The 13,447-nt window shown below is 38.5% G+C and overlaps 1 protein-coding gene across 6 annotated transcripts in view; it reads left to right on the top strand.

Annotated features, from left to right (window-relative positions):
- Positions 1-7,075: 7,075 nt before the first annotated feature.
- The window catches only part of TEAD1 (TEA domain transcription factor 1), a 200,839-nt gene continuing 194,467 nt past the window's right edge, over positions 7,076-13,447 (top strand). For all 6 annotated transcript variants that reach the window (XM_088145904.1, XM_025165523.2, XM_007426368.4 and 3 more), the window contains exons 1-2: positions 7,076-7,391; positions 8,109-8,239. The gene's annotated coding sequence lies outside the window, so the exon portion shown is untranslated. The remainder of the gene's footprint in view (positions 7,392-8,108; positions 8,240-13,447) is intronic.

Genomic DNA, 13,447 nt, shown 5'->3' with positions numbered 1-13,447 from the left:
GAGATTTTGGACAGCACAAGTCATTCTTTTTAAAAAATATTTTTTAAAAAATTACATTATACATACATTATACATTATATATATAAAATGTATAAAAATAAAGTATAAAAAAGACCAATAAATAAATAAATAAATAAAAAGGGTGAAAAAGAAAAAAAATTAAGAAGGAAAAGAAAGAAAAGAAGTAACTTCCCCCTCCATCCAAGCAAGTATAAAAAACGTTAATAACTTATCACCATCTCTTAAAATACAATAAACAATCTCTTCATCCCATGTCTCGTTCTCTATAGACAAACCTTTAAAACCCGATTAGGGTGATCCATCCTAATCAGCAAAAGTCCATTAAGGGTTACCAGAAATAACAACCTATCTGTTATAAATGTGATCTAATAAATCCACTTGAATTCCTTTCTTTTATGTTTATATCTCATTTTCTATCATTAAACAAATCCCCCAAACCTCATCATTCAAATCTAGTCTATAAAAAACCAATAAAAGTTACCAAAGATAAAAACATAACTGTTTTAACCTTAATCAGATAAATTTAAAATACAGCAAATGATCTCTTTCCCATATAACTCTTATTATAAACAAAACCTTAAAACATCATCATCCAATCCTGGTCAGAAAAAAATCCATTAAATATTTCTAGAAATAGCAACCTATCTATATTGACCTTGGTCAGATAAATCAACTTTATATTCCTTCCCCTTGCTGCCAACAATCTCAATCTTTAATCCCTTCATATAGTGTCTAAACACTTGATTTCTTTTCATTTTCTCTTTGCCTCTTCTCACAAAATCGCTGACAACATTAACAAATCCCCTTTGTAAAACCAGTATAGAAAGGTTCTCCAAGACACTCTTCTGGTTTATTATTTGTATGCCCTTTTTACTTATCAAAACATCAGCCAGTTTCACTTGCATATTCAATATTTCATCTTTTTCCATATCCTTCTTGTAACCTGTCATTTTAAAGTCCACATTTGAATCAATTTCAGTCTTGTCCAGTAAAACTTGTTCCTTTTCTGTAACATCATTTAGTCTATCAATAATGGCAAAGAACTTTAAAAGTAACTACTGAGTCCATTGTTCATAAAAATATCTCTCAATGCATCCATTGTTAAAAGATTTTGCTCCATTCTGCATTATCAGGTCCAGTTTAAGTACCCTTCCCATTTAATTATAATCTTTATTTCCTTCTGGTGCCCTCTAGTGTCCAACCTTCAAAGTCCCATCTTATCATGTTGTTTTTCTTCTGAATGCAAAAACATGAATAGTTTCCCATGGGAAGGATTCTTATATTTAATTTCAAAATATTATTAAATCTATCTGGACCCTTAGTCCATTTATAACTTTCTAAAATCAACACTCTAATCACTGCTTTGCTGTTGAAATGTTTTTTTAAATCCTTAAACTTGTAGTTAAAACTTATTTCATAAAGGACTGAAAGAAACTCATGCAGTGAATACTATGAAACTTGCCATTCCAGAGCTTCTCAATATTTAAAAGCAATAAAAAAAATAAATTCCAAAGTGATTAAGAAATGAGGATCAGCTGAACCTTATGTCCTTAGAGGCTACATTATGCCTATGAGCTTCGATGGAATCCCCGACTCCCAGCTGTTCAACTCAAGCAGGTCACAAAAACATTGGTTCCTGTCATCTACTCATGAGGAGCTGCTGTCTGGAGTATGTGAGGGCAATCTCATGATCTCTCCTTTCTCCAGAGAGATTTCAGTGGCCCAGATCCTGCATCCAGCTACTGTTTTCAGCTGTAATGTCGTCCCTGCTTCTTCAGGGAGTCTTTAGTTTGCCATGTCCTCACTGGAAGTCTGGATAGCATAAATCATTCTTGAGGAGTATAGTTAAAAAAGTTCTTAACCAGTCAGGTTTACATATTATGGTAAAATAAGGTTTGTTTTAACCATGGTTTACTGAATAAAGCGTACTTACCTGGGTCTATTATATCATACTAAATCATAGTTTACCAATTGCAGTGTCTGCATAAAACAAAACCTGCAAAGCTCCTTTATGGCCTCATATTTGTGAACCCAGCTAGGAGTCCCTTATTAATTCTATTCATAATGGTACACTATGTTCTCATGATACACAAAGCTATAATATTCAGTTGATGAACATGCACATGCTGACATGTCACCCCAATGTTGGGATTCTAGAAGCAAGAAATTGTAACTTTTAATAAACCTAGCTTATTAACTCCAGTTTTTAAAGTATGTAAAATGTTGTCTGTCTGGGGCGTGAATAACACAGGAAACTGAACTGGTCCAGTAGAGGAAATAATCCGGCAATGTGCTTATGATCAACTGAATATTTTGATTTCAAAAGTCATGCCAATACAGTTACTGATTGAGCTAAGCTGTGGTATGTTTTAATTATGATTTACTAACTCCAATTAGCTAAGTCTGTGCAATCTGCTATGCCATAAAACTTGATTTATGAATCACAATGGCCAGGTTCACATAGCACATAGCACCAAGCCACCTAAAAGCTGAGCATGATTTGTCTGTCTTTGGTACACTGCTCTTGCTCACAAATTCAAGAGCTACTAAAACAGACTTTTTAAAAATTAGATATACCTTCAACCTGCTCATATAAAATGGAATCTTTTGTTGCACTCCAATGGATGGATGGATGGATGGATGGATGGATGGATGGATGGATGGATATATGGATAGAGATACGGCTATAGCGAGGTAGAGATAAAGGTAGAGATATTTGGTTCCCCCCTCCCATATGCAGAACTGAAAGTAAGCAAAGAAAATGCTCCAGTGATATAACTTTAGGATGTGCCCATTCATGACAATGAACAATATGTACTGAGATGACCAGAAGAGACCAGGTTCCAACAATGGGGGGGTGTGAATTTCTGTTTGCTGTGCCAAGCCATTTAATTGTTAGTGAGGGCTAAGAGGATCTTTGTCAGGCAAGAACTGTATGATTCAGAACTCTGGTAACTACAAAGAACATGTGGCACAACAGTCAACCTTTTTTCAACAAAGACCACACTTTCAGCGTATTCCTTCTCTTCTTTTTTTGCCCAAGAGTTGCAAGGGACCTAACAGTGATATTGCCAGGGGGAGCAGAATTGTTTGTTTTGTCTTTTAGCAAAGTAGGTGTGTCAAGCCTATCAGACTTTTGGCATGCTTATTTTGTTCCCTATTTAATAAAGGAAAAAACAGTGCCACAATAATTTCATCAGTTGGCTTTCAACACTTGTATGGGAACCATTCTGGGCTTACAAGATCATTCCAACCTTCCTTGTTCAGACATTTAAAAATAGGATCCTATATTAATATAGCCTTCCCCAATATGGCTAGAGGGGAATTCTGGGGGCTGCATGTCACACACTTGGATGACACCAGCTGAGAAGGCTATAACACTTTCAGAAATAAAATCAATACAAAAATTCTGACTTTTGGGCAATAAATGGCTAACTGAAGATGGCTTGGCTAAAAGCAGAGCTGACAACCACAGTGGAATGAAGAGCCGGCGAGCAGACCGGCTCTTTGCAATTCCTCTCTGGATAAGGAGAGGACTTGAGATTGTCCACAAGTGCTCCAGACAGTTGCTCTTTGCAAGGAGACTGCAAGACAGCAGTCTTCGGCAGGTTTAGAGCTCTGGAAGATGAAGGGAAACCATCTTGCTGAAACTGCAGTCAGCGCCTTCAGAAAGGATACTGGGTTTGCATACTTCCTTTTCTAATCACTTTTGGATATTGCTTGTTAACTGCTTGTCAGCTATTAGGAACCTTTGAATTGACAAGTTTTACAGCACTAGGTGAGTTTCCTTCAATCCTTAGCAAAAAAAAGTTTCAAATATAAGTTTAAGGTCTTTAAAAACATTCTTTTGGAAAAAACAGCAGAAGGGTAATTAGAACTTTGATTTTGGAAAGTTACAAACGGGATAAGGGACCAGATGGATTTGAAATTTTAAAACATATTTTAAATTTAAACATTTAAAAACATATTATTTAGTACACAAATAAGCCCCAATGGCTGCATTTATAGAATATGCTAAGCCAAAATCAAACCACATTGTTTGCGTGAAGCCAATTCTTTCCTTCCCCCCACCCCAGGGTTAAAAATGAGGAATGATTGATTATGTGCTATCAATTTGATATCACCTGTTAGCGACCACATGCATAGATTTTCTTCAGAAGGGTCTGTTTCCAACCAGGTCCTTCAGGTCTTCCAATGATGCATCCATTACTGCTATAACTAAGTCCATCTAACTTGCTGCTGGTCATCCTTCTCTTTTCTTTCCTTCCACCTTTCCCAACACTATAAACTTTTCAAGGAGATAGGAATTCATTTAATGTCTCCAAAATGTGATAATTTGAGTCTGGTCATTTGAACCTCAAGTGAGAATTCTGGATTGATTTGTTTGTTTTTCTCACTATCCATGGTCATCTCAGGAGTCTTCTCTGACATCAAGGTTCAAAAGCATCAATACTCTTCCTATCTTACTGCTTCAAAGTCTAAAACATAAAGAATTGCAATTACAGAAAAAAAAAGTTTATGGGGAAGCATCCCTTGTGTCCAAAATCATTACCAGATAGGTTATTGTTAAATATATTTAACACAGCACAGCACAGCCTCCAACTTTATATAATATTGACCATTGCCCCATTAGTGACTTAGGGCTCTTCCTGGCCATATTACAGTGCATTCCTGCACTTCCTGAATCAGAAAAGTACTGTATGGCAGCATAATTTATGCTACCACAACAACAGAGTGCTAATTTGCTTCAGCAATACACCTTACAAGTGGCCTGTTACTAGGAGATTGGATAAACTACCACAATTTGCTCATTTAAAGTGTGGAAAAGCAGTCCTGGGGCAGAGATGCCTTGTGCTCATCATCTGTCAACTGAGCTATTTCTGAACGCAGGTCTGCCAATCTTCTGGTAGACCTGTTTTCAGAATATCCTGGGTGACAGGTTGGTGGGTGGAAGAAAAATATGGGATGAAGCAGGAGGCCACTCGTGAAGCGCTGCAAGAGTTCCCTCTCTCTTCATCCCAGACCCATCCTCATTGTCAGTTGGGCTATTTTGGAACACAGGTTTAATAGTCACTTGAGTTAAAAGGGGACACTGGCAGAACTCTTATCAATTTCACCCCAACTCCCTAATATTCCAAACTGGTAAGTCTTGCAAGGGAAAGGCAGTGCTGGCAGCCAAGGGCCACGGTCAGCAGCACCCAGAAATATCCTACAGAGCAGGCAAAACAGCATTGCCTTCCTTCAACATAATACAAGCAGTAGGAGAGGATCTCCACCCAAGTCATCTTGTCAGTAAAAGCAGCTGAAAACCCAGCAATGCACTTATTTGGGACAGAACCAGTGACACATCTCCTTTCCAGTTTAAACTGACCAGCAGCCCTTTTGTTACAGTCAGGTTTACTGGTCTTTTGAAAAATTGTAAAACACATGCTTAGCAACAAGTCTAGCAGTCTTCCAGAAGAGCAGTATGCCAATATATACTGCATGTCTGATGGGCGCATTGTGAAGCATAAGTCAGAAATTAAGTGGACAGATGCTTCAGTGGAAATCGGGGGTCCAGTCTCTTCTGAATCCCAAGCCAAAATGGAGGGCAATGACAGCCTCAGTCAGCCGATAAGTGCTCAGGAGATGCCAGCTCTTGACCAAGATGGTGAATGAGGTATTGTACATCCTGTGGACACCAAGACTTGGGTTGGCAGGAGATAGAAAACACTACTATAAAATGGGAGCAGCTCAAGATGAATTTGGCTTGCCTTTGTGGTGGGCTGGGGATGAGACAAAGGCTGGGGCATGAGGCTATGTCCTCTAAATATGGTTAGGTCAGGTAAACGTGAGAAAAACTCTAATGATGGTTAGATGACCCCAGAATATGCAGTAAGTTATAAGTGGGAAAATCACCATTGGAAAGGAAAAGGCATTTTTTAAACAGGAGATTCCAGGTTCACAATTACATAAGGTATACTGCCTGTGTTTGCATGACACACTTATCCATGATAACTATGATTTATTTAACCATTTTTTCTGGGTTTTCAGGACACACAGAACCATAAGCTAAACCCATGATTATGCCAGGTTTGCATAAATATGGTTGCCTAGTTTGTGGTGAAGCGTGATGCCGGTGGCCCATCTTTGCTCTGGCTCCCCCAAATCACGACTCCACCGCTCCCGATTTTAGAGCGTCGCTTCCTTCCCCATCCAGATCTCAGATGGTTAATTGAGGTAGTTTGCTACCGAGAATCCCTAAGGAGCCCATTTCTGCAAGGGGGAAATGACATCGATTTCACCCCGGGAAGGGAAACGCGATGTGGAATCGCACAAACGCAGCCGTTGAGCAAATTCAAAAGTGGACGAGTTGCCGCGCTTGAGATTTTTTTTTTTTAAATCAAACCCGGAGAAAACAAACGAATATAGACCCACTCTCGTCCGTCCCACTGTCCCTATCGCAGTTAAGGCATCATTATCATTATTTGTTCCTGAAGACACGCTTTCTTTCCCAACGATTCTAAGAGTTATATTGCGTTTAACTGAAACTGAGCGGGTTTTTCGCGCTTTCCTCCTCCTCTCCTTCGCCTTGTTGCCGCGACCGACTGAGACAAATTCCACCTCTCGCCAGCGCGCACTCCAAGGAGCTCCAGAAAGTTTGCATCAGCCTGTTCTCCCCCAGGGCGCTGAAATCCTCGCTCTCCGCCGCCTGTACATCCCCCAACGGGAGCCGCAGCTGGAGCGAGCCTGGCTCAGCCGAGCGGCCTCGGCTCCGCCTTCGCGATTGTGCCTCGGCATGTGAACAGGATCCCATTTCAAGAGGCTCCTCCGCTGCGCCTGCGACTAAGGTGGCTCGCGAGGACACCTCTCGCTCTCCCCGCCTTTCCCCCTCCCCATGTGATCCGACCCCCCTCCCCTCGCCCGCTCCCTCCCTCCTCCCCTGGACTTTCCTATGAGGTCACCAGCTGCTTCCTGGCTCCTCCCCTCTGCATCCCCTGGCTGTTGCGGGCCGTGGCTCCGCCTCCCCTGTAGAGAGTCCGCTCCTCGCGTTCATTTCATTCCTCTTCTCATTCCGAACATTCTTAGCATCGCTCGCGCTGCACAAGCCCATTCGAAAGCCCAGCCCGCCCTGCCACCACCGGTTTGGGGGCAGTAACTAATCACTTGAAGGGCTTCAATAATCCCGCAAGCCAACAAGCTGTAGAGCCCAAGACGCACACACACAGTAATTTTTTAAGGGAAAAAAATAACATCAAAAACAACAACAAGCAAAACACGAAGGCTAGACATTAAGCAAGCCAAAAGTCCCCAGGGGAAGCTGGAAGAAGTTTGAAATTGATTTGCAAAAAAGGCTGGTGGTGTTTGCAAAGGTGGGGAGTGGAGTGGAGGTAAGTTTTGTGCGTGTGCGTGGAGGGGCGAGTGGAGGCTGGAGGGAGCAGCTTCTTTTTACGGTTCGCTTTGCTTTGTGTGGCAGGGAACGGTGGGGGGGCCGGTCCTCTGTTATTTACTTGGGAGAATCGTGTCGATTGCCCCCCTCTTTTCACGCCCCCCTTCTCAGTCTCCGCAGGTGAACAGTGGGGAGATGAGTTGGGGAAAAGCGAAAATCAGGCAAAGTAGCCTTGGGAGAGAGGGGAGGGGGAGGCAAAGCTGTTTCCAGCGGAGTTTAGCCTGATTTGGGTATTTAGCCAGAGCTGCAACAGGCGGCCGCCGTTCCTCTCGCCCTCTGCGCCTTATTGCTGTTGCTGCTTTAATTTAGTTGCCTGAGTCACTGCTTTGCAGCCTGGCGCGCGCGCGCACTCTCTCCCTCGCGCACACACAGACACGCAGACTCCCGCGCGCGCACACACACAAATCTTTGGCATTTTTCACATTTTTCGTCGAGAAGGAATAACTTGGGAGCAGATCAGGCCTTGCATAGTAAAATGAACCCATCCCTTGAGTTTCTCGTCCTAGCGCTGAGCTTTGGAAAGTGGCTGGATCGGAGATTTAGCTGGCAGTTAGAGCTTTGAGGTTTTGTTTTTCCTTTTTGCCTTTCTCCCCTTTCTATCCCTCCTTAAAGATGAAAGAAGGAATGTTCTTTTTCGCTGCTTCTTTGCTTTCTCCAGAACTGCTGCTGTTTAATTGCACATTCAAGTGGAAAATTTTCCGGAGTCAGCAGAAACATTGTATCCAAAAAAGACAACAAAGTCACAGTTCCAACAAAACGAGGAGATTGTCCCTGGAAAACTTCCTTTCGGTAGGAGCCCAGTGTTTGTTTATTTTCCTCTAACCTTTTACAGGCATCTTGTATCCCCTCCCTACATGTTAATAGTGCTACTGGCCAAAAGAGACTCTTTTGTTCCCCAGTTCACACTGTCAAAGAAAGGAAGTCCACTTACATGGTGGGGGGAGAGAGAGAATTAGTTTATCTAAATCCAAAATAAAAAATGAAAAGTGAGGGATAGTTCAGTAGCCAGACATGATTTCTAATTCTAATCTGTTGGGGGGGACGGAGGAACAAGAAATCTATACAATCCTGGATTTTTTCCCCCAAAAGCATCCAACATGATCACAGTATTAAAATATTTATGAAACAATGAAAAACCAGTCACCTGTGTTTCTCAGGAGAGTTGTTAAGTGATTAGAAGTAACTATCTGCGTTGGATATGAGGTTATGTCTCCATATCAAATGGCCCTCAATAAATATCTCCAAAGTTGATGGGCACCTACCTTCCTTTACTTCTGAGCATAAGTGGCTACATATTTCAATTTCAGAGTGTGAAAATCCCTTTCTTGCTAAATATTTCCTAAATTTAAAAAGCAAAGCCTGGTGCGTGTAATTGACTATGTGACTTCAGGTATGATGTATGTTGATTCAGATTTAAAACAACCCATCAGCAAAAGTAGCTCACCTAAAATTCTTTATCAGGAACATCAAACATTTTAATCTGTCAGGTAATCAAGTTAAAGAAACATCCTTAGCTGTAGTTTTGTAAATCAAATGTAGTTAACTATCAGTACTGAAGGCAGTTAAGTAAAAGGAAACTATCATGTTTAACTAAACTTACAATGCATTTTATCTGGATGTGGAAATTGTATCGAAGGACAGGAGCTCATAAAAGGAAAAGAGCATTATGAACAGTGCACTAGGAACACAAATTGTAAATAGAAATCTGGTCTTATTTCATGCAAGATTTAAATAAATGTGTTCCTAAATTTGGAATGGTTGTCCTAGGGTACATAGTGCATTGCCATCTCTATAAATAGTTGGGGAATACCACTGCAAGGACATTAGACTGTACTGACAATGTTAAAAAGATTCCAGATAATTCAGAGGCTGTTTTACACTGCCTTACTTCTGTATCTCTATACAGACAGCAGCTCATGCCTGTTTTTCAAATGGAATGATGAGAATTCATATTTCTCTTCAAAAGGTCAGGAGGACAAACTTGAGGCCTATCTGAGTTTTAGAAATGATTCCTACGTTGGAGGGTTACTCTGTTTAATATTTTCACAGCTCTCCACAATTCATTTGCGATTTCTTTATATTTTATTATAATGCATGCTTATACCCTGATGATTTATTGATAAAGTTAGTTATAACTTTGGAGTCCTAATTGCATTAAATATTTTCAAGGTTCATAGGTGCATTGTTTAGCAAAATAGTTTGGCCCTGTGATTCCATGTTCTTCCCTTATGTGAAATGAAAGTAATGGAATGATAATATCTGAATAGATATGATTGCTGTTAAAAATAATTGTAGATGTTCAGTTCTGCTGAAAATATGAAAAGTTATCAAAAGCAACTGTACAGCCTGTTAGATATGTGGTTAATATTATACTTGGGTCCAAAATATATTTACTAAAGTTATCACAAGGAGGAGACTAGAGTGAAGTGTTGGTTTTAAAAGAAAGTTTAGTAAACAGTGGAAAAGAACAGTTCTAGTACAACTAAGAACTTGGCCCTTAGTGAATTCCAGCTGGAAGATTTTTAGTGTTTGAAGAATGTGGCTCTTTATGCATGTTGGTTGGAAAGCTACTTTAATAATTTGAAAGTAACATTTTTTTTCTTTTGCCTAGATGATGAGTTAAATTTTGAAAGAAGTAACATTTTATGGTAGTTCTCCATTGCTGATGAAAGTTAAGATTAGAAGCATGAAGACAGTAAGCCCTAACATGTTTGTAAAAAGTAAAAACATTGCTAAATTTTCAGCAATTAAATTATATTAAAAACAAAACTTAAAAATGGCTGTATCTGCATGCATTAAAGCAAGAAATGGGTGTAATTAGTATTCTGGTTGTTAAAGAACATGAAAGTGTTAAGTAGAACTGCTGAAAGGTATACGAGAACCAAATTGCAAAAACCTCTTCTAAGCAATGAAAAGTTGAAGGAAAATTTATACATACACATACAGACACATATATATCTGTGTGTGTGTGTATAGTAAAAGTGTAATTGGGTAGCCATTATTCTACTATCGTCCTGTATGATCTACGCTTTTTTGTGGAAATAATGGATTTTATTATAAAACGTTTTGGGCTGATTTCCATATTGTGAAATTTGGTATGCAGCTTGTAATGTGCATGCCAGTAAGGAATAAGGGTATTTTTAAGTTTTTAATCCAGCAGGTTTTCTGGCATAGTTATGAGTTTCATACTGTTTATTTGAAATGGTTTGATGCCTTGTTTCCTAAAGCTGCTTCATTAGTTTAGGATTTAAATATTTGTTGCATCAGGACTCTCATATTAACATGGGATGTGTGTTTGTTTATGTTGTCATGAAATCGTATTTTTATTGATTTGATCTTTAGAATTTTTATGTTCTTGAGAATTATGATCTAGAGGGTAATTTGGAAATAAGAATATCCCTAAATATACAATGTGGATATGAGTTGTGAGCAAGGTTTATATTATAAATTTTTCCTCGGCAGGGAGAAGCAGAAATTCACTCATAGATTGTCTACCTCCATGGTAGTGGAACTGGGACCAAAATGGGGACTTTTTTTTAAGGTTGCCTACTATATTCAAGTAAATAACTACTATATGGGTGGATTTTAATTGGAGATATGTTTGTGCTGTGAAAATTACAACAGTTTGTATGGAAGCTGTTGGTTCTTGTGTCCACACATTATCTTCACTCTTAAGACTAAAGGATCATCTAGAAGTCAGAAATTGTGCTTTATTTAGAAATGTGACAATTATGCGCTTTCTACTAAAGTCCTATGGTGTTGATACCAGCATCTTTCTGTAACTCTAATTCTTTAGACTAGTTGATCCCAAAGTCTGTAAATATCTCTTCACATATCAAAGACACTTCTAATTAACAGATCATTGCAGTCTTCTTGAGCAGATGGAATGGGGGGAGGTGGGAATGCATGTTCAGAAGTGAATCTACATTAGCTGTGCATTCAGAAACTGGCTTCTGCATGAAGTTCTTGCTTGAAGATGATAAGTCTTAATAAAATACATACTTCCAATTTTTTATGTCTTCCTGAACAAGGGCAAAGTAATCTCAAGCTGGTGTTTTATGATGGTGAGAATTAGAATTTAGAATCAGAAACAAATGTACCTTTTTTATTCTGAAGCCTCAGATTCACTTTGTAAGCCATACATGCCAACTTGGTGGACTAACATTTCTACCTCACAACAGCAATATCGAACTTGTACTATTGGCATGTACCATCATGATTGGCTTGTAGCCCTGGATTTATGATTGGGCTCCCAGGATCCTATCTCATAATGCTGCTTGGAGTGGAAAGACTTAATTGGGGATTTCTAAAGTAGAGCATCTTGTGTGTGACCATGGTATTACAAAATCCTGATTAGTTGTTATAGGAGGATGTTTGGATGATAAGTCTGTGCTGGAAAATAATCTTCAGTGTTAAACAGACACTTTCCTGGGAATGCTTACTCACGAATAACCGTCTCAAGGATCACAGACAGAATATATGGGAGTCATTACTAAGTACATTTTTCACAGGAAGCATTTCCATACCCCAAAGAAATTTGTTATTTTTAAAAAACTCAGGTGTATTTTTATTGAAAGCGAGTATCACTAATTTGTAGCTTAAAATAATTGAATGGAATGATGTGATTGTGTTGCATACAAGGTATGTTATTGTGTAATTTATGTAAAAAGAAACCTTTGCTCCTAAGCAATTATAATGTAAATTTCAACAGCGCTTGGGTAACCAGGAATACATGAGAGCAAATGTTTGCACCTGAGTTTTGTATTAGTTGAAGAAGGGTGTTAAGGTAAGAATGGAGCCCTGTAATACACACTAATACCTACCTGCTATAATACCAGTAAGGCCTACTGGCTTTAATGTAAGGCGCAGGTTTTACAGGAGAAGTAGGAAGAAGAATTTGAAAGAAAAGAGAAAAGAGCCTTGTGAAAATCAATGCCTTCCATTTACTTTGAAATACTAGAAATTACAGTAGGATTGTTTTAAAATTGCCTAATTTTTTATTATAAATATAATAAATATAAGTAATCTTTGAATAGTTTTTGGGTTTCTCTTATATTTGTGTCAGCAAAAGATACAGAGCTGCCTAATGTTTTGGCAATTTGACAACTATTTCTTTTTCCAGGACCAAAACTTAAAAGATTATTAGTATAGTGATTATAATTCCATTTCCACTGATCTCTAATATCAGTGAGTTCTATTATTTTATCAGTACATAAACTGAAAGCAACTACCAATGATGGGAAATGTTAATTATGTGACAACACACTGAACCTGTATTCTCTGCAGCAAACTCTTTAATGCATCAGTTGCATTGCTTTATCCACACAATTTTCTAATTATAATTCAGTGTAATACTAGCTTTTGGAAGGAGTTCAAGATGGTATTTTAACTTAATATGAAAAGTATCCTAAAGAGAACCCAAAATATTAATATGTTCAGTTCAAAAGGAAATCTAGTATGCTAAAAATTCTCTTATTGGCAGATCAGAGGATAGGCGAGATCCTTTAATTCCTTTTTTAATGTGTTGTATGTTCTCTCTCACCATCCAAACATAGTTAAATTGAATTTATTTAAAAATATATGAAATCCAGCTCATAATGTCAAATTAAATACTATAAAGGAGTGTTCTGTATATTAATATATGTTGTGTGGTGAAGGCTTTTGAGCAGTTGAATTGCTGTTGATGAAAGATGCTTTTAAGAACATCATGACAATAAGAAAAAGAATTACAGCATGGGAAAAAAAATCCTTATAATTCTCCATTGTAAAACAGATGTGAATCTATGGCTTCTACAGGAGGCCAGTTGTAAACTTATCTATTACTTCTTGCATTTTACCTTTATGACATTAGTTAAGACGGTCATTTCTAATTTGCACTTAGTGTTTGCAAAGTTCTTGCAGAAGATGATAATGATTTCAAGTTTGCCTAACCTGATATAATTTGTTCACAGGATTTGTCAGCATTATATAAGATCAGAGCATTAACTTCATTTAAAT

The sequence above is a fragment of the Python bivittatus genome, unplaced genomic scaffold (genome assembly GCF_059951505.1).
Source record: "Python bivittatus isolate LINGU-HERP-01145 unplaced genomic scaffold, Pbiv_v1 ctg000480_np1212, whole genome shotgun sequence".
Classification (NCBI taxonomy): Eukaryota; Metazoa; Chordata; class Lepidosauria; order Squamata; family Pythonidae; genus Python; species Python bivittatus.
Note: the sequence above shows the minus strand (reverse complement) of the source record. Positions and strands in the feature narration are given on the sequence as shown.